Source organism: Phascolarctos cinereus, unplaced genomic scaffold (genome assembly GCF_003287225.1).
Source record: "Phascolarctos cinereus isolate Bilbo 61053 unplaced genomic scaffold, phaCin_HiC Scaffold_2;HRSCAF=192, whole genome shotgun sequence".
NCBI classification, from domain to species: Eukaryota; Metazoa; Chordata; class Mammalia; order Diprotodontia; family Phascolarctidae; genus Phascolarctos; species Phascolarctos cinereus.
In genome coordinates this window covers 191,522,374-191,549,617 of record NW_027555625.1, presented here as the reverse complement: position 1 = coordinate 191,549,617, position 27,244 = coordinate 191,522,374, and the positions used below count along the sequence as shown (strand labels likewise).

Here is a 27,244-nt window from a genome sequence, read left to right as displayed (position 1 = left end):
AGATCACAGATTCATCAAAGTTCCCCAACACAGAGTGTAGGTGATGCTAGCTTCCCAAAGATTATGGAAAGAATATTGCATTCAGAGTCAGAGAACCTGGGTTGCTTGTAGATATCATTCAGTCATTTTTCAGTTGTGTCTGACTCTTCATGACCCTATTTGGGGCTTTCTTGGCAGAGATATTGGAGTGACTTGCCATTTCCTTCTCCAGGTCATTTTACACATGAGGAATCTGAGGCCAACAAGGTTAAGTGACTTTCCAGGGTCTCACAGCTAGTAAGTGTGAGATCAGATTTGAACTTAGGAAGATAAGTCTTCTTGACTCCAGGCCCGGCACTCTATCCACTGTGCCACCTTATTGCTCCTGCTTGTATGTAATGAACACTTAAATACTTGTTGACTGACTGAATTCCTGCTCTGCTACTTGTTTCTTTTAGAACCGTGGAAGAAGTCACTTGTTTTCTCTAGGCCTCAGTTTCCACATTTGTAAAAGAAGGCGGTTGAACCAAATGATCTCTAAAGTCTTTCCAGCTCTCTATTTAAATCCTAAACCATCTTATCCCCTCTTGAGTTGCAATGGCTTATGATTTGTATACAGTGACAGACTTCCAGACTGTGTGTCTGTCCTCTGAGGACCAGAGTAGCAGAATTCAGAAAAGATTGTCAATATTATCTTGGCCACTAGGGGATGGCATTTTTAGATGAAAGCAACTCATGTAACTAAGGGGCATGGGGGGGGCAGGGTAAAGGTGGATTGCAACCTGTGTCAAGCACCAATGCCAATCAAATCACCCAGTTCTTTTGAAATATTGAGGAATATCACATAACACTTTTGAGTAAAGACTGGCTGTCTCTGTGTCAGGGCTCCCTTAAAGGAAATTTCTGCACTGCACTGACTGGGAGATGGAACTCAATGACCTTGGAGGTCCCTTCTACCTCTGTGATTATGAAATGTCAGGTCACAAGAAAGATTCATGAGGAAAAGGTCACAGCGATATGACTTTCCAATGTGGGCACCTTTTAACTGGGTAAAATAAAGAGGGAGTGAGAGTGCAGGCCCACGCTATGTTTCTTCTTCCATTCATTTAAAGCTTTTAGGAATCTTTGCTCAGTGCTTAGGGGCAAGGGGAGTAGAAATTCCTGTAGTATGTGAGTTGGACTAGATGGCCACTGAAGTCTCTTGTTCTCAAATTCTGTGATCATATGACTTCTCTGACTTCTTTAAGAAGAGCAGACCACTTTATTCTCTTTCTGCTTGGGTAAGTAACTTATCTTGGCTTGTCAATTATCTTGGTTCCAATGTGTCAGGTGAGGAGGAGGGCTATGCCTTTAAGAGCGACAATTGTCTGTCTCTGCTAATAGCCTTAGGACAGGAGCCCATTCCATTTGGCCACTCTCACAACAGGATGGCAGTGCTGACAGTATTGCTGGCAGCAGCAGGGCTTTTTGATATCTGAGGAAGATGGTTGCTAATAGCCTTGCTTTCCTGCTTGGGTCACCCCCCCAAAAAAAACCCAACAACCCACAAAACCTACCAAGGGAGTCTTTATATCCATGTCCCTTGCTCCTACAGGTGCCACAAGAAAATCAGTCAATCAACAAACATTTATTAAGCTGATTATGTGCCAGACAATGTGCTAAGTGTAACATGGGATTTATTTTTCTGGCCTTGGTCAGCCTTCAGAAAGTAGCCTGGGTAAGATCCTATGACTCCAGGCTCCTGGGTAGAGGTCCCAGAGTGGCAGGCCACTTAAAATAATAATAGATCACATTTCTGCAGCACTTTACAAAGCAGTCTCCTTCCAACAACCCTGAGAGGCAGGTGGTACCAGCATGCCTTTGGGAAATTGCATGGTTCTTTTAATGACCTCAAGTCTCTCCCAGAAACAATGGCTCATCGTTTTAAACATCAATTTTCTTCCAGTGATGGTGTATAGTTGTGAGTCATGGAACACTATAGCCTCTGGAGAGTTTGAGATGATGATCACCAAAGGGCAATGGAGAAGTAGATAGCAGGTGTGAGTAGGTTGAAACATTACAAATGAAGAATTGTGAAAGATGAGAGGATTAAAGGGTATTATCAGAGAAACATACATGTACAAATATAGGCATGGAGACATAAATGTGAGTGTGTGTGCACACACATAACGCATACACACATGCAAACCTGGAGCAAGTTGTTCTGTATATCATGGCCTGAAGAGTTGCATACTAGCAGTGAGAACCAATTTATTAAGTAGAAGATAAGTATTTGGATTGCACCTGGAAAAAATATGGGCTGATTATAGCATGAGTGAAGGTTGACTAATGGATAGGCCACATGCTCCACTAGTATTCACACGATGTTAGAGAACAACAGGAAAGCTCCCAGCATGATGGGACACCTTTCTCTTGCTCTCTGGACTTAGAGGAGATCACATGCATGCATCAATTGTGACTTACATTGTTGGAGGACTTACTTATGTTATTAACACCATAGATCCTTTGAAATATCAAAGTAAGATCATCATATACTTAGAGCTGAAAGAGATCTTAGACAGTTATCTAGTGCAATCCCTACTTTTACATATGAGAACACTGGGGCAACTAGGTGACTCAGTAGACACAGCACTGGCCCTGGAGTCAGGAGGACTTGAATTCAGATCCAACCAGATGCTTACTAGCTGTATAACCCTGAGGAAACACTTAACCCCAATTTCCTCCCCTCCAAAACAAAAACAAACAAACAAAATACATATGAGAGGCCCAAATTGGTTAAGCAATGCACTCAAGGTCATAAAGGTTTTCTATATCAAAGCCAGGATTTGAATGCAGGTCCTGTGACTCCAACTTTAGCACTCTTTGCACTATACCATGCTAATTATTTTATATCAAATGAAACAATCTTAGAAAGATTGTATCATTTACTTATTCAGCAAAGGTTCCTTACTATGGTGTCCTTACCATGTTGTGTCTTTTTTCTTGTTATAGTGCCTTCTACTCAGGGCTTTAGGATTTAATGTTCAATGAGATCTTAGAAATTATGTACTCCAGGATCCTTTTTTTTTTTTAAAAACACATGAGGAAATTGAGTCCCTGGCAGGTTAAATGACTTTTTAAGGTCATGTGGATAGTAAGTAGCATAGCCAGGATTTGAAGCCCAGATCCCCGCCTCCAAATTCAGCATCATTTCTAATATGTGACATATCTTTCTACTTTTCCCTTTCAATATTCTCCTGCCTTCACCAAAACCACTACCACCACCACACCTAGTTCAATAGGTTCACTACATAGGCCACCAGAAAAATGTCAAGTTTCAATCAGAGGTTGTCTGACTTAGGGTTTACCTTTTGCTTGTTTCAAGTACTTCCTTTTCTAAAGAATCAAATACACATGCACCCCCACATACATACACACACAACTAGAATCTTCCCTCCCTTAACACACACACACACACACACACACACACACACACACACACACACACACACACCCATAATGTGGCAGGAAGTTCTGTACACCATGACCTGCTGAGCTGCTGACCAGCAGTAATGACTGATTTATTAAATGGGAGACAGTTGCTTGGGCTGCAACTGTTACTCGACATGCTACCATGAAGCTCCATCATACCTGTCACTTTCAAGCGTAGCTGTGCATGGCTATAATTAAAGTAAAAGCCAAATGAAAATTGAGCCTAAAAGCCACAATAGAGAAGAGTGACTGATTTACTCTTTGTGGGACTTTAACCCTTTCAGACTAGCAGGCAGGAATTCTGCCAAGGGAATCCATCCTTTGAGAAAAGATACTCAGAGCGTTCTTCCTATGAAGCACAGGGTGGCCGTGTAATCACTGTGTAAGCCAGGAAGGCTAACAGTGAAAAGAGGGCTGTGGGAAACAGTTTTAAAGGCAAAGGGAAAACACACTCCACCTCAATGAAGGGTGTATATTCTAAACTTTGTATTTTGAGTCTAATAGAACATAAGCTCTTTGAAGGCAAGAATTATTTCATTTTTTATCTTTGTGGCCCCACTTCCTACCACAGTGCCTATTAGGTATTGGGCACTTAATGACTGCTTTTTGATTGATTAAGTTTATTTTATCATTATTAAGTTTATTTATTAAGTCAGATAAACAATGCCCAATGGTCACAGATTTATTAAGTGTCATAGTTGGAATTCAAACCCTACTCTCTCCAACTCTTGAAGTCTAGTTGGTAATTTGCTATACCCTGCTGTCTTTTCTAGCTGACAGTTCCCGGGGGGGGGACAAAAAAAGAACTCACAGATTGGACTTTTGGGGAATTCTACATGAATTCAATTTTACAAACATGAACTTTGCATTCAGCACTGTGGTGAAATACAAAGACAAAAATGGAACAGCACATGTATTCATTGCCGGGCAGATACTACACTTGGTGTTGGGATGAAAAAACAAAAATGAAATAGTGCTTGCCTTCAAGAAGCTTACATTCTATGGGAGGAGACAATATGTATATGCATGTGTATATGTATATATGCATGTATACACACATGTATACACATGTATGTATTTAAGAACACATATATATGTAATTTTCAAAATAAAGAAAAGGTGATTTTAGTAGGGGGGCACAATAGCAGCTGAGACAATTAGGAGAGGTTTTATGTCCAGTAGAAGGTGATACTTAAGCTGAATCTTGAAGGAAGCTAGTAATGAAATTCCCTCTGTTAAGAATGGGGGGAGTGTTAAATTAATTTGGCTGTAATGGATACTTCATGAAGTAGAGTAATTAATATGGAAAGGTAGTTTGGGGACAGGTTGTGAAGAGCTTTACATAACAAACAGAGGAGTTTATATTATATTTGATCCTAGATGTAATAGAGAGCCACAGAAGTTTATTGAGTAGGGGAGTGATAGGGTTAGATCTGTGCTTTAGGAAAATCACTTTGGCAGCTTTGTGGAGAATGGACTGGAATGGAAGGGACAAGGTAGGGAAACCAATTGGGAAGAATAGTCCAGGCAAGAGGTGATGAAGGCTTGAACTAGGATGGTGGCTCTGTAATTGGAGAAAGGGTACAGATACAAGAAATATGGATAAAGAAACAATATGATTTGGTGATCGATTGGATATTTGAAGTGAATGAAAGTGAGAGTTTGAAGATGACAGCAAAGTTACAAATCTTGGTGGTACCTTTCAGTGTAATAGAGAAATTTGAAAGAGGGATGGGTTTTAGGGAAAAGAATAAGTTATTTTTGGACATGTTGAATTTGAAATGCCTTTGGGACATCTAGTCAGAAATATCCAATAGGCATTTGGTGAGGTATGATTGTAGCTCAGGAGAGACTAATGCTAGATCTATGTAAGTGGAGGTTATCATTATAGAGATAATAATTAAACCCATGGGAACAAATGAGCTTACCAGGTAAGAAAGCACAGAAATAGAAGAGGGCTCAGGAAAGAGGCTTGGGGTACACCCATAGTTAGTGAGCATGATACTGATGATGATCTAGCAAAGGACAATGAGAAGGAGTAGCCAGGTAAACAGGAAGCAAACTCCAAGGGAAATGTTTTCTAGTTTGCTCAAATGGATTAAAAAAAATAGCAAAACAAAACAATGGTTGGATGGAAGAATTAGACTCCTGATGGATCCTGATAACCTGGCAGAGGAGGCTTAAAATGACCAAATGGAACTTAATCAGGATAAATACAAAGTTTTGCATTCAAAAAATCAACTACCACTTGAACTAGTTTCAACAAGTTGAATTCAGCAAACATTTATTGAGCACCTCCTAAGTACATTCAAGGCAATGCACTAGGTGCTATGATACAAAGGCAACAAAATGAAAGATTCACCTGGTCTGGGTAGGTAGGGTCCACCATCAGTCCAGATGATGTGGTGGTCAGTAAAAGAAACATCAGTAGGTGAAGTTGACAAGCTGTTAACATATTTCAGAGATTTCCTGTTTTTATATTGTCTTCAGGGTTTGGGCTGGCCCTTGTCGTACAAGTATAGATTGTGACCTGAAAGAGGTAAGAGGCCTGAAGGTGAAACAGATCCCTATTTAAAAAAAGCAATGAAAATGCTATAATTACCTATCATCAAGTCCTTTAGCAGCAATTCCACTTAAAAATCAATAACTCCCTCGGGCTCTATAGATAGCAGATTCCAACAGCATTATCAATGACACAGAAGTACATTATTGATCTGCTGTAGGCTTGTCCCAAAGCAGCTCTCAGTTCTGGAAGTCAAGCCAAATTAATTTCCATGCAATTCATGTAGAACTCAGATCTCTAGCTTAAAAGGTGAATGAATGTTCTGGATAATGTTTCTTTATTTCTTTTTCTGTTATTTGAAAAAAAATCAATTTTATTTTATTTTCAGATATTCTCTCCTTCCCACCTCTATGAGAAAGTAATAAAAACAATACCCATTATAAACATGTGTAGTTGAGCAAAATAAGTTTGCACGTTGGCCATGTCCAAAAAATATGGCTCGATCTGTACTTCATCTCTCTATTTGGCAGAAGGTATGCTTTGTCATAAGTCCTCTGGAATTGTTCTTGGTCATTTTGTTGCTCAGAATTCCCAAGTCTTTCACAGTGACTTTGAATGTTGTTTTAAAAAAATATCCTTTGTCTTTTGTGTTAACTTCTCATCTCTTGTTTTTGTTCTCTAATCCTGAATGGTTTGTGAGGGATTCCCTTTATGCTAATAGGAGCTGGCCTTGATAACCATAGAGATACACACCCTTATTGAAATGACAGGAGAGATTGTTCAATGGAGTTTTACTTTATTTTTTTTCCATTTTGAGTTGACTCTTTTCATAAACATTTTGAAACTCAATAAAAATTTGGCATCAGATTAAAATGTCTCTAAGAGACTACCAAAAATGGGGGGGTGGGGCTTTTTCGCCTGGGGATGTTATTGCTGCAATTCCAAGGAATAAAAGTTGCAGTCATCTGAATGATGCTTTCACCAATGTACCCAACTCAGAAAAATGAATTGCCCTTTTCAAGTATGTCTGATTTAAAATAAGAAGTGAAGCTAATGCTTTGTCTGCCTGTCTGTAGGCTGCAACCTGGAAAAAGTGTTTGCACTTTTAGCCAAAATTTGACATTACGGGAAATTTAAAAAAAACTTATTCAGAATATAAATTCTCCTCCTCTTCCTCCTTCTTCCTTCTCCCCCTTTCTCACCTCCTTTTCTCCCTCCTCCTTTTCTTTCTCTTCCTTTTCCTGCTCTCCTTCCTTTTCCTCTTCCTTCTTATGAAACTCCATGCTAATCTCTCTATTCCCTAAGTCCCAATTTTAAAGATAATCTAAAAAGTCTCAGAGTCTCAGAGTACAAAAAGAGTCTGTGCATCTCAGAAGCACAGAATTTTGCAGTTGTGGATTTGCAAGCTGGAAGGGATCTTAGCAGCCTTCTAGTACAATGCATACACTAAAAGAATCCCTGCTATAACAAACATGACAAGTGGTTATTCAACCTCTGCTTGCAGTCTTCCAAGGATAGAAACCCATTATCTCTTGAGGCCAAGCATTTAACTCTTGGACAGCTGGAATTATCAGAAAGCTGTTTTTTTTTTTAATGTTGGACCTAAAACTTGCCTCTACAATGTCTACTTACTGCTCCTAGTTCTTGCCCAAACAGAACAAGCCTATCTTCTCTAGTATATCTTCAAATATTTGAAAACAGCTGTCACATCATTCCCTGAGTCTTTTCTTCTCCAGCCTAAGAATGCTTATTTCTTCCAACCAGGGCTCATTTGACATAGACTCGAGGTCTTTTGCTGTCTTGTTTGCCTTTTTCTGGACAGTCTCTGGCTAGCTAACATCCTGTGGAGCCCAAAATTGAATGCAATACTCTAGATGGGGAGGGTAGAGCACAGTAGTATTCTATTACCTTTCTATTCCTGTTAGCTAAATCTCTCTCTTAATGCAGGCCAATGCATTAGCTTTTTGAATCACCACATCCCACTGTTGACTCATCTTGACCTTGTAGCCTTTGTTATTAGTGTTTGCTGGCTTAGACTTTTAAAAAAAAATTTCATAGGCAAAAACAAATCGGTTACTGATTATTCTGTTACTCCAAGCCATTTTCCCCTTAAACAGTCATCTCATTGGTTCCTCAAAGACCATAACCATGTCTTTTGCCTCTGAGTCATTCTCCACATGGTAACAAGGCTGTGTAATAGTAGCTTGCAATTATATAATGTTTTAAGATGTGCAAGATGTTTCTGTGCAATGACCTCATAGTAGAATGTCAGTCAATTAGCACTTATTAAGTGCTCACTATATGCCAAGTACTGTGTGCTAAATGTTAAGGATACAAAGAAAGTCAAAAATGTAGTCTCTTACTCTCAAGCAACTCACATTCTAGTGGGGGGGTGTGAGGGAATAAGATGGAAATAAGTGTGTACATGCAAGATATACACAGGGTGGAGGGAGGTACTTCGGGGAGAAGGCACTAGTAGTAGGGAGATGTATAAAGGCCTCTTTCAGAAGATGAAATTTGAGGTGAGACTTGAAGGAAGTGGAGGAAGCTTGGGGGCAGAGGTGGGGAGGGAGAATATTCTAGGCATGGGGGACAGCCAGCACAAAGGCACTAAGGAAGGTTGTTATGTGTTTGGAATTGTAAATAGGCCAGTGTAGCTTAGTGATAGAACATGAGGAAAGGATTAAAGAATGAGTTAGGAAGGAGTCCTGTTACGAAGACTTTAAAGCCGAACAGTAGATGCTATATTTTATCCTGGAGGTAAGGTAACCACTGGGTTTTATTGAGTAAGGGTGGGAAAGGTGAAGTGATTAGACTTATACTTTAAGAAAATTACTTCAGCAGCTGAGTGAAGGATAGATTGGCGTGAGAAGAGCCCTAAGACAGGAAGGCCAATTTGAAAGTTATTGCAACAGTACAAGTAAAAGGTGATGAGGGCCTGAACTAGGGTGGTCTATGTTTGTGATGGGGAGATACATGGAAGAGGTATTGTAGAGGAAGTAATAACCAAATATGGCAATAGATAGGATATATGGTGTAAGAAGTTGGGGATACGATGGAGAATGGTAGCCTGGGTAACTTGAAGAATAGTAGTGCTTTAGTAGTAATGAGGGCAGCTAGGTGATGCAATGGATAGAACGCCAGGCCTGGAGTTAGAAAGATTCATCTTCCTGAGTTCATATCTGGCCTCATATACGTATAAGCTATGTGACCCTAGGCAAGTCACTTAACCCTGTTTGCTTCAGTTTCTCCATCTGTAAAATGAACTGGAGAAGGAAATGGTAAATAACTACAGTATATTTGCCAAGAAAACCCCAAATGGAGTCATGAAGAGTCGAATGTGACCAAAACAACACAACAAGTAATAAAGAAATTTGGAAAGGGTAGGGAGGATGGGAAGAGGGAAAGATAATGAGCTCCATTTTGAATCTGTTTAGTTGAAGGTGCTTGTGGCCCATCCAATTCTAGATGTCCAAAAGACAGTTGATAAAGCACAGGACACAGCATACCAAAAGTCCTTAGTCAATACTTATTGGCCAATATAGTGGTTGAAAATACAAAATTTTAGGGTCAGAAGACTTGGGTTCATCTCCCTGGTTAGAATCCAGACCCTTGTTTACTACCTGTATGAGTGACATTGCAGAGCAATAATAATTGTCATGACTGACAGCTCTGTAGTTCTTCACATATGTTATCTCATTTGATCTTTGCCATAACCCTGTGAGTTAAACACAACAGATGGGATTAAACTAATTCTACAAGGAGATTGAATATCTTGCCCAGGATTCACACAGCTAGTAAGTGTTAGAAGCAGGATTTGGACTTGATTTTCCTGACTGTAAGTCCAGCATTCTATCCCACTGGGCCTTGCTGCCTTTCTAGGAATCAGTTTCCTCATCTGTTTTAGATGGGGTTCACACCAGATAAGCTCTGAGGTCCCATCCAACTTTAAGTCTTACTGTTGATATTACACCAGGAAAGCTCAGTTAGGTCCAGTGATCTTAAAAGCCTTACAAGGGTCCCTTATTGTTGTTGTCACTCAGACATGTCTGATTCCTGGTGACCATAAGGTTTTCCTGGCAAAGATACGGAAGTCATTTGCCATTTCCTTCTCCAGAAGGGTCCCTTATACAAGGTGGTTATGTGTATGGTGTTTCCTTTACTATATGGCTAGGCATTTTAACTGGGCTTACTGTTTGACCTCTCTGACAGGCTGTCACTGGTGTTCCTTGTTAAGCCTTCCTGGTGCTGTGTATGCAATCACCTTAAACAATTAAATAAAAGAATAGCATGATGATCCTCTGGAGTCTCATAAAACTATAGTTCATTAGATCTTGAAGATCAATTCTGAATTTTACATATGAAAAAAAACAAAAACTTGCCCAAAGTCAAGCAGCTAAGTTAATGGTAGAGAGTTAAGGCTACTAATTCCTCATTTCTCACCTGGCTGCACTACTTTGGGACTTTTCTAACTTCACCATGCCCCTGCATTGCATACTTTCCTTGGCCACCCCCACCCCCACTCCCACCTTTACCCTCCACTTTTTAAGCTTCCTTTTGTGTGTTGTCTTCCCCTATGTGATCTGAAGGTCCTTGAGGTCAGGGACCATCTTTATTTTTTTCTATTTTTATCCCCAGTACTTAAGGTACTTAGCACAGTACCTTAGCACAGAAGTATTGTATGTGTTTAATAAATGTTTGCTTATTGATTCATTATTGGCTCATTTATTTCATAGTTTGAGATTTAGAAAGTGTTTTACTTCTAATGACCCTGCGAGTAAGCTAAAGCAGATATTTTTACCTCCATTTTACAGATGAGGAAACTGAGGCTAAGATATTTCTCAGACTGGAGGATTATACTAGGAGGAGAAAGGGAGGGGTAGAACAAGATAAATTATCTCACATAAAACAGACAAGAAAAGGCTTTTACAGTGGAGGGGAAACAGGGGAAGGTGTGAGGGAATGAGTGAATCTTATTCTCATTGGATTTGCCTTAAGGTGGGAATAACATACACATTCAATTGGGTATGGAAATCTATCTTACCCTACAGGAAAATAGGGAGGAAAGGGATGGGGGGGCTAGAATGATGATAGAGGGGAGGGCAGATGGGGGAGGGGGTAATCAGAAGCAAACGCTTCTAAGGAGGGACAGACAGCGTCAAAAGAGAATAGAATAAATGGTGGCCAGGATAGGATGAAGGGAAATACAGTTAGTTTTTCATAATGTGACTACTATGGAAGTATATTTTGCATGACTACACATGTATAATCTGTACTGAGTTGCTTGCCTTCTCAATGAGGGTTAGTGGGAAGGGAGGAAGGGAGAGAATTTGGAACCCAAAGTTTTAAAAACAAATGTTAAAAATTATTTTTATGTGCAACTGGGAAATAAGATATACAGACAATAGGGTATAGAAATCTATCCTGCCCTACAGGAAAATAGAAGGGAAAGGGGATAAGAGAAGGGGGGTAAAATAGAAGGGAGGGCAGATTAAGGGAAGTGGTATTCAGAATGCACACTGTCTTGGGGTGGGGGGGAGGGACAAGATGGGGAGAAAATTTGGAACTCAAAATCTTCATAGAAGTGAATGTTGAAAAGTAAAAATAAATTAAGAAAAAAGAAAGATATTTCTCAGACTGAGAAGTGACTTTCCTGTGGTCATATAGTAGTAAATGTCAGAGACAGGATACAAACCTAAGTCTACAGGCACCAAATTCAGCATCCTTTTCACTACATTACTCAGAACCCATGTTTTGGACATCAGTTCAGTACTCTCTCCATTAAACTTCAATGCCCCTATATAATCATCAGGAAGAGTAATATTAAATATGGAAAAGGTTGTATGTGAAAGAGCCAAATATGGATCAACAATAGAGAGCTGAGGTGAGGGAATTAAAAGAAAAAGGCACAAGTCAGAATATTTCTCTGAAGATAGCTACAGTCTTTGGACATGTCCATTTTTTCATTTGGTGCCAATAGCTTCAGAGTTAGTTTAGCCAATTTATGACTATTCCTACTCTACTCTAGAAATTTCCCTTCAGTTCAGACATTTCTTGGTTAAGGAAGCTCCTCACTTCTTCCATAGATATAATTGACTTGCTTTTAAATATTGAGTTACAAATTTGGCCCCTATGCACCTAATTTGAGAAGTTTTCCAAGTTCAGCAGATGTTGGAGCTATACTGATATTTGCTGGAATATTTCTTCTTGATAATGTTTTTGGAAATGAATTAGAAAGACTTTGTTTTTCATGCATATATTACAATGGAGTATTATCAAAGATCTGTGATTGCAGTGGAGTGAGAACTCTCTCCATCAATGCAGGTTGTAACTTGCTTACAACTTAGACAAATCTTTGAGTTAGCTGCCTAAGGCTCAGAGAGTTTGGGCTTTGCCCAAGGTCATAGAGCTAGTAAGTGTCAGAGGTAGTACTTGAACTCAGGTCTTCCTAGCTCAAAGTCCAGTACTCTATGCCCTACATTCTACTTCCTATGAGTATTACATGTGTCTATATGATTCAGAGGATGCTAAAACAATGTCCTGAAAGTCACTCAGTAGTAGCCCCTCAAGCTAAGTGTCTTCCCTGGAATCATCAATGAACAGCTAATTGTCACTGAAATATGCTGACACTCAAATTTCTGGGATTCCATGGGAGGCAGCTGTATGAACTCCATCCACGCAGACTTGATTTTGCCAACTGAAACCAACAAATACATTTTCCTGCTGTAGTATATCTGCATATATGTATAGTGACTTGGTCCAAGTATTTTAAAAATGAAATCTCTTTTAAAAGGGAAATACATATACTGAAAAATAGCACCAACTGCAGGTTGCACTCAGGTTTTATATGACTCAGATTGTGGAACAAAGTGTTACCATCTTGGTTTATGATAGGCTTTGGATCTTATACACAAATATTCTCATTTAGGCCCTGCTTGAACTCAGATACTCATTCCAGATACTATTCTAGACCATTAGGGTTATTACTTCTGATGGGAAGGAAGATAAGGAGAGCTGGCAACCTTTCTTTGCCTTTCAAAGTAATCAAGGCCTGACTGTCTCATAAGTGTCTTCTAATGCTTTCATTTTTATTCTGGTGAATACAAATCAGAGATGATTTGATATTTGCATTATTCTCAGTCTTTCCAAGTGTATTTATACTTTTAAAAAATGTCACTAAATGGTTGGATAACTGGCCCACTCTGCAAGTGGTCATATTTACCTATGTAGCTTATGACATATGTACCCAGGAAGGGTTTTTTTTTCCCCCAAAGTGCCTTAAAATGTAGAATATTTCTATACGACTTCTTAATTTTGGGCCTCTCAAGGGAAAGAGTACTTATTATTTGTTCACACTATCTCCTTTGGCATGGGATTTGAATGCAATCAGAGGAATAAATTGGACATTTGGTACATCCCCCAGTGTTGATAATGAGGTTTCAAGTCTACCGAAGATGTTAGTCAAGCTTCCTCCTTGAATGATAGATAGATCAGATGTTCTCTAATAGTATTCTACAACCTAGGTGTGCCTGCTGGGAATTTCAAAGTGAGCCAAAGTGAGAGTTAAAGACTTATGTCCTAAGCCAATGTTAGATTGTCTAGGGCTAGGGCCTAATCTTTTTTTTTTTTTGTAATTTAAATGAATCTGTAGGTTGGGGCTTTTAATTCTATATTACAGAGAGAAAGAGTAAAAATTAGATGCTGTGTGCAAATTTACATAAGTAATCTAAAGTATAATGGGAAAAATGCATGTTGGGTGTCAGTGGGCTACAGCACATAACCAACTGTTTCTCATGTTTGAGAAGGGATCATTGAGAACATGTATGAACAGTAAGGAAAGAAAGAAAGAAAGAAAGAAAGAAAGAAAGAAAGAAAGAAAGAAAGAAAGAAAGAGAGAGAAAAGAAGGAAAAGAGGAAGGAAGAGAGGAAGGAAGGGAGGAAGGAAGAAAAAGAAAGGAAAGAAAGAAAGAAGGAAAGAAAGAAAGAAAAAGAAAGAAAGAAAGAAAGAAAGGAAGAAAGAAAGAAAGAAAGAAAGAAAGAAAGAAAGAAAGAAAGAGAAAGAAAGAAAAAAAGAAAGATGGGTCCTGTAGCAAGAATGTACTGTTTCCTCACTTTTGTTAGTTTTCTTTCCTGCCTCATCTTTCCTTGAGGGATACTGAGAAGAACTAGACCAGTGGGAACTCCCAATTAAGGAAACCTCATTAGCAATGCAGGTTGGCACTTTCTGTGCAACTTGTAGACTTACAGAGTTCCTAGAACACTGACAGGTTTTGTCTTTTCCAGGATCACACAACCATATAAGTTAAAGGTGGACTCAAACCTAGGTCTTCTTGACTCTGGGGCTGACTCACTATCCATTATGCTATGCTGCCTTATACTAAATGTGTGTGTGTATGTATTAGAATGCCCAAGAAAGGTCTAAGTTCCTCGAGAGGAGGGACTCCTGTCCTTTTCTTTGTATACTTAGAAACTCACAATTTTAAAAGTATTATTATGTTCTATGACATCTAAGACACTACTAGAAATATCATCAGGACAGAGGACACCTCCCTGAGGCACCTTCCATGTTGACATTTGCTTTTGAATGCCTGTTCCTGATGCCTATGCATCTTGTTATTCAACTGTTTCTGAATCCACCTAATTCTACCAACCCGTAGCACACAGCTCTCCATCTTGGACAAAAGGATAGCACAGCAGACTTTAATAAATGCTTTACTGAAATCTGTGTATTAAGCCTAGACCTATAATTGATTTGTCTAGTAGCTGTGTAGAAAATGAAAATGGGATTAGCCTAGTATAACCCATTTTTTGATGTAACTAAACTGCCTCATTGTAACCTATGCTTCTCTGTCTTTCACAGTCAAGTCAGCAAGCATTTTAAAAGCATCTGCTGTTTTCAGGCACTGCGCTAAGCACTGAGGTTACAAATAAAAGCAAAAGACAAGTTCGTGCTCTCAAGGAGCTCAGTCTAATAGAGGAAGCAACATACAAACAATTATATGCCCAAACCATGTCATTAATGATGCATCCTAGAATTTTTCCAGGAGTTGGAGTCAATCTCAGTGGCCTATAGCTTACAGGATATGCCCTCTTTCCTTTTTAGAAAATTAGAACATTTGTCTTCTTTTAGTACTATTTGCACCCTTTCCATTTTTCTGTTAAAAATTACTAGTAATGAATCAGTAATTGTACATGCCAATTCTTCCAGGACCACGGAATATAATCCATCCAAGCCTAGTAAATGAATTAAGTTTAATGAAAAAAGTCACCTATATAATCTCTTTATTTTGGGTTTCAACTCCTTAACAATAATTTTGTTTGGTCCATCCCAATCCAAAAATCCATTACTTTGAAGGAAAAATAGAAGCAAAACAAGGGTTGAATAGTTTTATCTTCTAGGGAGGCAGCATAGCACAGGGGAAAGAATAATAATAAATAATTATTAAATGCCTACTATGTACCAGGCACTGTGCTAATCCCTGGGAAAATGAAAAGGGGCAGAAGGCGGTCTTTGTCTTCAAGGAACTTATGATCTGATGGGGGAGACAGCACGTAAATAAATATACACAAAGCAAGCCATATATAGGATAAATAAGAAATACTTAGCAGAGGGAAGGCACTGCCATTAAGAGGGGTTAGGGAAGACTTCCAGTCAAAGGTAGGATTTTAGTTGGGACTTAAAGGAATTCAGGAAAGCTAGTAGGCAGAATTGAGAACAGCGAGCCTTCCAATAATCAGGGAAAGCCAGAGAAAATGCCCAAAGCCAAGAGATGGAATGTTTTCTCATGGAACAGCCAGAAGGCCTGTGTTGCTGTATTGAAAAGTATATATTGGGAAGTAAGGTATAAGAAGACTGGAAAGGTGAGGGGTAGGAATGGGTTATAAAGGGCTTTGAATGCCAAACAGAGAATTTTATATTTAATACTGAAGGCAAGAGGTAGCCATTGGAGTTTATTAAGTAGGGGGTGACATCGTAGGACCTTCACTTTTGGAAAATCACTTCGGTGGCTGAATGGAGGATAGATTGGAATGGGGAGAGAGAAGAGGTAGCCAGACCCATAGGCAAGGTATTGAAATAATCCAGGAGTGAAGTGATGAGGGCCTGCATTAGAGTGGCGGCAGTGTCAGAGGAGATGAGGGAGCATTTTGGAGGAATGTTACAGAGGTAAAATCTACAGGACTTGGCAATAGACTGGATATGGGAGTTATTAATTTTGTTGTCAAAGGATGTGGGTTTAAATTTTGACCACACTATTCATGGCATGTGTGACCTCAGACAAATTATGTAACCTCTTTTACCCTCAGTTTGTTCATCTGTAGAGTGAAGGGTTAAGACTATATATAACCTTTAAAGTTCTTTCTAACTCTAAGGCTATAATTTTATGATTTTATCCTATCTACCTTGAATAGTGATCCTATTTCTACTTTGACTTTTCTCTTCTGCTAATTTAGGAAAAAAAAACCATACCAAAAACAACAACAACAACAAAAAACCCCCAACCCTTTTCTATTGTCCTTACTATTCATAACTATCCCTAGTTCATTCTGAGTTTTAGTGTTCCTGACCCTTTTGCTTCAATCCCACTACCTCCCTTTTCTTCTATCATGGCTTCTGAAATATTCTTCTGTCTTGGTTTTCCAACCTATCCAATCATTCCATAAAAGGTATTTTTTTTTCTGTGTGACTATTACAGACCTTTGTAATCTCATGCAGTTGATTGTGGAACTTGTTAACCTGATTAAAAACTCCCCTAGTCAAGCCATCTAATCTTTGCAATAAGATTCTTCTTCGTATGTTGTATCTTTTACTCTCTGTGGATCTTGGGAAAACTGTAGGTAGGCAATTTTCTTCTTTCCTCTGTATTTAAGGGTCTCTGTCAAATATGCAGGACTCTAGTCATATGCACATATATGTAGGTATATATAGGTGTTACATATGCGCACACACACACACACATATAATTGTTTTGATGTAAGTAATATGAATTCCTTTTGTTTTTATAGCTCAATCATTTCTTAATATTCCCTACCCTTACCCCCAGGGAGTTTTCCCAATCACTTTTAAGACATTGCATACACTAAGATTCCAACCTGAAGTATATTTCTTTATCTCTTTTCCAGGGCAAAGATTGGTCATTTTAATTCCTTATTGAGAGACTTCCTTTTATTATTCTTTTAATTTAGATTGTTTTAGTCATCTGCATACTCACTTTCTGATTCATCTTACTTTACACAGAATCAGTTCATCTGTCTTCCTATATATCTCTGAAGTTTTTGGTTTTTTTCTTACAACAAAATTGTATTTCCTTACATCCATATAGCACAATTTGTTTAGCCATTCCCCAATTAATTAGCACTCACTTTTTTCCAGTTCTTTGCTACTACAAAATGTGTTGCTATGAATACACGTGTGTATATATATACATATACAAACGTACATTTGTGTGTGTGTATATGTATGTGTATGTATATTTATATACGTGTATGTATATTTACATATGTATATGTATGTGACCCAGGAAAACCAGTAAGCAGAATTGAGAAGGGTGAGCCTTCCAAGAATCAGGTAAAGCCAGAGAAAGTGCCCAAAACCAAGAAATGGAGTGTTTTCTCATGCAACAGCCAGGAGGCCAGGGTCACTGTATTGAAAAGTATGCATTGGGAGTAAGGTGTAAGAAGACTGGAAAGGTGAGGGGGCAGGGCTGGGTTATAAAGGGCTTTGAATGCCAAACAGAGCATTTTGTATTTAATCTTGAAGGCAATATGTATATATAGTATGCATTTAGCACACATACATAGTATGTATACATACATACATATATAGTATGTGACCACCACTGTAATTTGAGTCAATGAATAGTTTAGTTACTTATTTCACAATTACAATTATAAATATTATATATAATATAAAATCATTATAAATGTATATGCATATGTATGTATATGCATGTATATACATATAAGTGTATGTATATATTTATATTTATAGATTATATTTCTTTTTATATTTGACTTCATTGGGATTTACGACTAACTGTGATTTCTGGGTCAATGATTAGTTTAGTTGCTTTTTTTTCCCCATGTAATTACAATTGTTTTTTTTTAAATGATGCTCCACCAACAGTTTGTCATTCCATAGCATATTGAGAATTTCTATCTTTTGACATATCTGGTCATTCCAGTATTGGTACTTGTTATATGCACATCCTTGGTCAAATGCCCATTATTCCTATATTTTAAGCCGTGGTCCAGACATCCAAATCTCATTTTCAGACACCATTTTTTTAACCAGCTGTTCACTTTCCAAATCTGTTTTTCTCCTCTGAAGCCCCTACCTTCAATCAGTAGCAGTGATGAAAACACCATCTGTGTCCCTTTGGTCTTCAGTTTCTTAGCCAGGACTTAAATGTTTTCTGGGTTCTTTCTGGTGGTTTTTCTTGTCAAATGAATAACCAGGCATGGATGATAGTTATTACATTTGACAATTCTCAGGAGCCTACCAGTCATTCCCAGGTATAAGCCTCAATATCAGGTTGACAAATGGCTGCCTTGATTTACCTCAGCAGGGAGTGACTAGCTGCCACAACTTATCCTTCTTTCTTCCTCATTATTGGATGACCTCTCTCCTTGTGTCACCTGATGGTCCATATCATTATTCCTTGTAATACCAGAAGTTGCTTCCTTTCAGTCCCAAATATCTAAAATAATTATCAGACATCTTCACTTAGATATCTCATCAACACCTCAAGTTCAACAGGTCAAAAATAGAACTCATTGTCTTCCCCTCTCAGTCCTGCCCTTTCTCTAAGTTGCTCCATTTATTTTGTTTTCAACTCTTTCCTATCACCCCAAATTGAAGCACTGCATTAATTTTTCCTCTTCCTTCTCCCTAATCCTAACACCCAGTTCATCTGCCAAGTTATGTTGAATCTAATTGCACAACATTGCTCGCATCTGATCAGGACCACTGTCCTAGGCCCTAACCCATCACTTGAATTATGGTAATAACCTGACTAGTCTCCTTGCCTCCAATCTTGTCTCTCCATTGTTCATGTGGCTAATAAAATAATATTATTAAGTTATTGGCCTGATTATGCCACTTTTTGTGCAAAATACTTGAGTAATTAACCTATCTTTTTTTTTTTTGCTTTTTGGTGAGGCAATTGGGGTTAAGTGACTTATCCAGGGTCACACAGCTAGTAAGTGTTATGTGTCTGAGATTGGATGTGAACTCAGGTCCTCCTGACTCCAAGGCCAGAGCTCTATCTGCTGTGCTACCTATCTACCCCTTAATCTATCATTTTTAAGACAAAATAAAAATTCCTTCGCCTGATGTAGCCCTCCTGGGCAAGATTACAGGGACTAATAGTCAAATCCTTTGGGAATATAGTTAGCTATCATGATCACATGCAATATCTAACTGTACTCTTTGAGATCTGGGAGCCCAAGGACAGATTTTCAAGGAGCAGTTGTATATGTGTGTGTGTGTGTGTGTGTGTGTGTGTGTGTGTGTGTGTGTGTATGAAACAGAGGGACAGACAGAGACAATGACATAGAAAGAGAGAGATAGGGAGGCAGAGACAGAGAGCTCAAAATGTTAGAGCTTAGGTGGTGGCAGTGCCGCAGAGTCCCTGGTGCACCAAGTGGAGAAAGGAAAACAGTGGTGGTTGTCAGAGAGACTGCAACTTGCTCAAAGTCATACAAGTAGTAGGGAAAAGAAGTGGGAATTGAATATAGTTTTCTCCTCTCTTCTTTCTTTCTCTCCCTTTCTTCCTCCTTTTTCTTCTTCTTTCTCCTCCTCCTCCTCATGGGCCCATTAATAAGCTTAGAAGCTTTTACCAAGTTTGTTTCGAGCCTGACTAGTTGGCCTCTCTTTAGGTAGCTGAGTGGCCTGTTCTTTTAAGCAGCTCACTGTTTTGGTGCTTTGCTTGGTTCAGGCATCCAACTGACTTAGCCTACTGCAGCTCAGAGCTCAAGTAATTTACCAGCCTCAGCCTCCCTACTAGCATGGGTTAAAGGAGTGCACCAACATACCTTTCCATTGTTTTATTCTTATTTTTTATGGAGTATTATTATGGACATATAAGGATATTTAGACAAATAACCAAAAAGCAAATAAATATATGAATTAAATACAGGATTAAAGTGCAAGAATTATTGAGATTGGGGAAGGGACAAAGAGGAAACATATAACAGAGAGAATAGTCAGGAAAGACTTCCCTCCAAAGAAGGGGGAATTTCAGAAGTTATCTGAGTGGGAAGAAAAGACTTCAACATTCTGGGGCCAGAAGGGTGTTTTAGATACAAGATATATCTTGTGAAAAGGCATAGAGTCAGAATTAAATATATAGGATACAGGATGCTTCAAACATATTTTTCTTGGAAGAAGAGAGGATCAAATAATTGAAGATGTTGGGATTCTTGAATATGGAATATTTTTAATATTTAAAAATACATTATTTATTTTTAATACTTTTGTTTTCAAATTTTGAGTTCAAAATTTTCTCCTTACTCCCACCTTGTCACACATTATGATATCAATTCTACATGTGAAATCAGGCAAGACATAATTTCCTATTAGCCATATTTCAAAAAAAGGAAGAAAAATAAAGTAAGAAAATTACGCTTCAATTTACACTCAGAGTTCATCAGTACTCTCTCTAGAGGAGGACAGTATTTCTTCACCATGTGTCCCTCGGAATTGTCTTGGATGATCATATTGATCAAAGTAGCCAAGTCTTTCACAGCTAACCATCATTATGGCATTGCTTTTACTGTACACAATGATCTCCCAGTTCTTCTCACTTCACTTTGTTTCAGTTCATATAGTTCTTGCCATGTTTTTCTGAAACCACCCTCCCTTTATTTCCCACAACAGTACTCCATCACAATCGTGTGCTACCACTTGCTCAGCCTTTCCCTAGTTGATGAGCATCTTGTCAATTTCCAATTCTTTGCCACCACAAAAAGAACTGCTATATATATTTTTGTGGGGGTGAGGGTGGAGTCAAGATGACAGAGAAAAGGCAGTGACTTGCCTGATCTCTCCCCCAAACCCTTTTGAACACCTTTAAATAATGCCATAAAACATTTCCTAGAGCAGTAGAACCCACAAAAGAATGAGGTGAAATAATTTTCTAGGCAAAGACAACTCAGAAGGTCAGCAGAAAAGGTCTGTCATGCTTGGGTGAGAGTGGAGCACAGTATGGCACAGGCTGTGTCAGCACAGACCCAGTCCCAGTAAATCAGGAGCAGGCATTGGGAACCACTGAATGAGCAGCAGCTGCTTCTGGAGTGCTTGGCCCACAGACGGTAAGCTGGTCAAACAACTGGTCAAAAGATTATAGGAATCTCTTTGTTAGGCACGACTCTTTTGTTTGACCGTATTTGAATTGAGACTGCAGTCCTAGGTGGCAGTCCTAGCATGAGGAGGAGCCCTAGCACACCAGAGCTTATGGGTACAGTGAAATGAGGACCCTCATCACACTTTCAGGGCAGGAAAGAGTGCTTATGGTCACTCCAAGACCAGGGCATAGGTCAGAAGAGTGGTAAATACACCTCTCCTCAGATTATACTACCTTGGAAGAACTAAAAACTTACAAGTCCCTAGAAGTATCTTTGAAAACAGTTGCACAAAACTCCTGAAGCTTGGGACAGTGTACCTCCAACCTGGAAACAGAGCCCTACTTCAACAAAGAATTGAAAGTCAAGAAATGGGCTGGGAAAATGAGCAAACAACAGAAAAAGATTCTGACCATAGAAAATTACTATGGTGATAAGGAAGATCAAAACACATACTTAGAAGATAACAAAGTCAAAGCTCTCACATCCAAAAGCTCCAAGAAAAATATGAATTGTCTCAGGCCATGGAAGAGCTCAAAAAAGTATTTTGAAAATCAAGTAAGAGAAGTAGTGGGGGAAATGGGAAGAGAAATAAGTGATGAAAGAAAATCATGAAAAAGGAGTCAACAGCTTGGTAAAGGCAACACAAAAAATACTGAAGAAAAAAAAAATAACATCTTAAAAAACAGAATAGGCCAAATAGTAAAAGAGGTACAAAAAGCCAATGAGGAGAAGAATGCCTGAAAATCAGAATTGGCCAAATGGAAAAAAAGGCATTAAAAATGCACTGCAGAAAAAAACTCCTTAAAAGGTAGAATCAGCCAAATGCAAAAGGAGGTACAAAAGCTCACTGAAGAAAATAGTTCCTTAAAAATTAGAAAAGATCAAGTGGAAGCTAATGCCTTTATGAGAAATCAAGAAACAATAAAAGAAAACCAAAAGAATGAAAAAATAGAAGAAAATGTGAAATATCTCACTGGAAAAACAACTGACCTGGAAAATAGATCCAGGAGAGATAATTTTAAAATTATTGGACCACCTGAAAGCTATGATCAGAAAATAAGTCTAGACAACATCTTTCAAGAAATTATCAAGGAAAACTGCCCCTGTATTCTAGAACTAGAAGTTAAAAATTGAAAGAATCCACATATTACCTCCTAAAAGAGATCCCAATATGAAAACTCCCAGGAATATTATAGCCAAATTCCAGAGCTCCCAGGTCAAAGAGAAAATATTGCAAGGACCAGAAAGAAATAATTTAAGTACCATGGAGCCACAGTCAGGATAAGACAAGATTTAGCAGCTGCTTCATTATAGGATTTGGAGGGCTTGGAATATGATATTCAGAAGAGCAAAGGAGCTAGGGTTGCAACCAAGAATCACCTACCCAGCAAAACTGAGGATAATCCCTAATGGGAAAAAATCAACATCCAAAGAAATAGAGGACTTTCAAGCATTATTGATGAAAAGATCAGGGCTGAATAGAAAATTTGACTTTGAAATACAAGACTCAAGAGAAGTATGAAAAGGTAAACAGGAAAAGGAAATCATAAGATACTTAAGGTTAAACTCTTTCCATTCCTACATGGGAAGATGATACTTGTAGCTCATAAGAGCTTTCTTACTATTAGGGAAGTTAGAAGAATTATATATATATATGTGTGTGTGTATATATATATATATATATATGTATGTATGTATGTATGTATGTATTTAGACAGAGGACACAGGTATGAGTTGAATATTAAGGGATGTTATCTAAAAAAATTAAATTAAGGGGTGAGAAATGAAAGTACTGGGAGAAAGGTAGAATGGAATAAATTATCTCACATAAAAGAGACAAGAAAAAGCTTTTACAGTGGAGGGGAAGATGGGGTTGATGAGGGGAGTGAGTGAACCTTACTCTAAGCAGAATTGGTTCAAAGGGGGAATGACATGAACATTCAAGTGGGTATAGAAAACTATCTTATCCTATAGTAAAGTAGAAGAGGAAGGGGATAAGAGAGGGGGAGGGTGGTAGAAAGGAGTGCAGATTTGGGGAGAGGGCAGTCAGAAGCAAAACTCTTTTGAGGAGGAACAGGGTGAAGAGAGAGAGAGAATAGAATAAATGGGGGAGGAATAGGATAGAGGGAAATATAGTTAGCAATAGTAACTGTGAAAAAATTTTTGAAGCAAGTTTCTCTGACAAAGGCCTCATTTTTCAAACATATACAGAACTGAGTAAAATTTATAAAAATAAAATTTATAAAAATAAGAGCCATTCCCCAATTGATAAATAACAAAAAGATATGAACAGTTTCTATATGAAGTAATCAAAGCTATCTATAGTCATATAAAAAATACTGTAACTCACTATTGATTGGAGAAATGCGAATTAAAACAATTCTCAAGTACTACCTCCTACCTATTAGATTGGCTTATATGACAGAAAAGGAAAGTAACAAATGTTGGAGGGGATGTGGGAAAAACGAGACGTTAATGCATTGTTGGTGGAGTTGAAAACTGATTCAACCATTCTGTAGAGCAATTTGGAACTATGTTCAAAGGGCTACAAAACCATGCATACCCTTTGACCTAGCAATAGCACTACTAGGTCTGTATCCCAAAAGAGATAAAAAAAAGAGAAAAGAAAAAAGAATATAGCAGCTCTTTTCTGGGGGCAAAGAATTGGAAATTGAGGGGATGCCCATCAATTGGGGAATGGCTGAACAAGTTGTGGGATGTGATTATGATGATAAGAAATGTTGAGCAGGATGCTCTCAGAAAAATCTGGAAAGACTTACATGAGCTGATGCAAAGCAAAATGTACTCTGTACAAAATTATAAGATGATTAGCTCTAAATAATTTAGCTATTCTCAGTGATACAATAATCCAAGACAATTCTGAAGAATTTATGATGAAAAATGCTATCCATCCCCAGAGAAAGAACTGATAGTGTTTGAATAAAGATTGAAGTATACTTTTTAATTTTTTTTTATTTTTCCTGAGGGTTTTTTTAATCTATGTTTTCTTTCACAATGTGACTAATATGGAAATGTTTTGCTTGACTACACGTATATTGACTTTGCATGACTACACACCTATATTGAATTGCTTGCCTTCTCAATGAGGGGGGGTATGAGAAGAGAGGAAAGAAAAGAATTTGGAACTCAAAGTTTTAAAAATGAATATTAATTATTTTTACATGTAACTGGGGAAAACAAAATACTAAATAAATAGAATAAAATAAAAAGAAAAAAAAAACAAATATTTTTGTACATATAGTTCCTTTTCCTTTTCCTTTGATCTCTTTATGGTACAGATATAGTAGTGGATTGCTGAATCAAAGAGTGTGCACACATTTTTATAGTCCTTTTGCCTAGTTCCAAATTGTTCTCCAGAATTGTTGGACTAGTTTACTACTCTACCAACAGTTCATCGATGTACCTATTTTTCTCTCATCCCCTCCAGCATTTGACATTTCTGATAGGTGGTACGTCAGAGTTGTTTTAACTTTCCTTACTCTAATCAATAGTGATTTAGATCTTTTTTCATATGATAATAAATAGCTTTGATTCCTTCTTCTGAGAATTTCCTATTTATATCCTTTGACCATTTATCAATTTGGAAATGGCTCTCATTTTTATAAATTTGACTCAGTCCTATACTCATTATATAGTTAGGAAATGAGTTCTTTATCAGAGAAACTTACTGTAAAAATTTTTTGATATTACTCCATTGTCTATGGTACCTCTTAACAAAATGTAGTTTCACTAATTATCCCTTTTAATTAGTTCTTTTTTTGCTTTGTCTGAGATTGTGATTGCTCCTCTTGCCTTTTTTTAGTTTAACTGAAGCATGTTTCATTCTGCCCCAGCCCTTTATTTTAACTCTCTATGTGTCTTTCTGTTTTAAGTGTGTCTCATAAACCACATATTGTTGGATTCTGCTTTCTAATCCATTCTGCTCTCTGCTTCTCTTTCATGGGTGAGCTCATCCCATTGAATGTAAAATTTTGAAGTCCACTCTAGAACCTTCCAAGCAAGGAGGGCTTAAGCAGCTGGCTAAGATGCACAGCTCCATGGAGTAGTTATTGGCACCATCACCAAGAAGAAGTTGGCTGTGGGCAAATATAAGGAAGAGGGCACTGTCTTGGCTTAGGACCAGCCAGCCCAGATGTAGAAGTGGCTGGACATGTTCAAGACCAAAATGGAAGAATTTCCAGTAAACATAAAAGGAAGATATGAAAAAACATTCCTGGTTCTGAATGCCCTTTAAGTACATATGCACGATGACTGAAATAGACCTTTTGGTCTTGAAAAAGGATTTTAATCTTAGATGCTGGGCATTGGGAATATTTATTATAAGCTGGGTGTCCAAGTTATGAAGGTGTGCCTAGGCCCTATGTATTGGAATATGGATCTGATCTCCTTGGAGGAGCTGCATCTGAAGGGATTAAAGGTAAGGGGAAGATTTGCCCAGGATGTTAGCCAAAATCTGGGCCACTGAGTTCGACATGGATTGTACTGTAGTAGTGTAGCTGGCAGAGAAAAATGGCTATGTAGCAATCAGTGAAATCAAAACAAACCTCATGTGGAAAAATGAACCAGTTTGTCAAATACTGGAGTATCTACTGAAAGAAGGGTTGGCTTGGCTGGACCTGCAGGCTCCAGAGAAGGTAGCTAATACCTGCCAGCTCTCTTCAATGACTTGTCCTCCCATCAAATCAGCAGATCACAGTTGAGTAGGCCTTTCTTAAGGGGATATAGCTGAATGGAGAGAGTATAGGAAGAAGGGAGAATAAGATTTACTGAAGAAAACTAGAATATAACTAGCTAACTTTTTATAAGAAAAAAAATCTTAATTTGCCTCTGCTCCCTAAAAGATTTCTGTCTTGGGGCCGCTAGGTGGTGCAGTGGTTAGAGCACCAGCCCTGAAGTCAGGAGGACCTAAGTTCAAATCCGGCCTCATACTAAACATTTGACACTTACTAGCTGTGTGACCTGGGCAAGTCACTTAACCCCAATTGCCTAAAAAAAAAAAAGATTTCTGTCTTACCCCACACTTGTAACCCAAGTTTTTCCAGTGCTGGGGGTTTTTTTAATCCATATTATCCCTTGGTGCTTTTATAATAGTTAACTTTTCTAACACATTATTATTCTAACAATAATGTGATGACAGAGGTGAAGCAGAAGGGGCAACTGAGGCATAGAGGTAAAGCATCCAAGTTTAAGTAAGTACATGGAGCCCTTGTCAGGGCTGCTCATTCATCCACCTTTGGTATCCACCTTCACCCAACTGTTACCTGTGGTTCCAACAAGTTGCAGTATGAACAGTGGCCACACTCTGGTAAAGCTGTCATGGTAGATGGACTAAAGCAGCTTGAGGGTAAATGATGTGCCTCAAACCCATCACTGAATTAAGGGGGTGTCTACCCCAAGCATGTGAAAACTTCCCCAGCCAGAATGGGTGGATGAGAACAGTTTGGCCATGAAGGTGGCTGAAGCAGGCACTGTGGAGTGCTCAGAGCTTGATTAGGCATTGAAGATGTCAAGGTCATCCACTGCATCCTGGGACATCACCAGCTGTCCTGACTTTTGTTTTGCCACTGGATTTCAACAGCTCTGAAAGAGTGTGTCCGATGACTTTGTACAGCTCTGCCTCACTTAAATCCTATTCATATGAAAGTCAAGACATCACCTATGATGTCATCAGTTCTCTTAGTAAAGGATGAAGAGCAACACGGATAAGCTTAGCCTAGATGCTGAATTGTGTCTCCTAGCTCATTCTTTCAAGTATTTTGGAAATGTGTGTGTGGGTGCACGCAGGCAAACTGTAAGATTTCATAGTACAGATTGTCTCATTCTTTGTATTTTGCATTTTCACTGGCTGTCCTTCATGCATGGAATAGTTTCCTTCTTATCTCCACTTCCTGGCTTCCCCTAGCTTCCTTCAAGTCTCAGCTAAAG

General features: G+C 38.4%; 1 pseudogene; it reads left to right on the top strand.

Annotated features, from left to right (window-relative positions):
* The window catches only part of LOC110193822 (vacuolar-sorting protein SNF8 pseudogene), a 50,321-nt pseudogene extending 24,273 nt beyond the window's left edge, over window positions 1-26,048 (top strand).
* The last annotated feature ends 1,196 nt before the right edge of the window (window positions 26,049-27,244 follow it).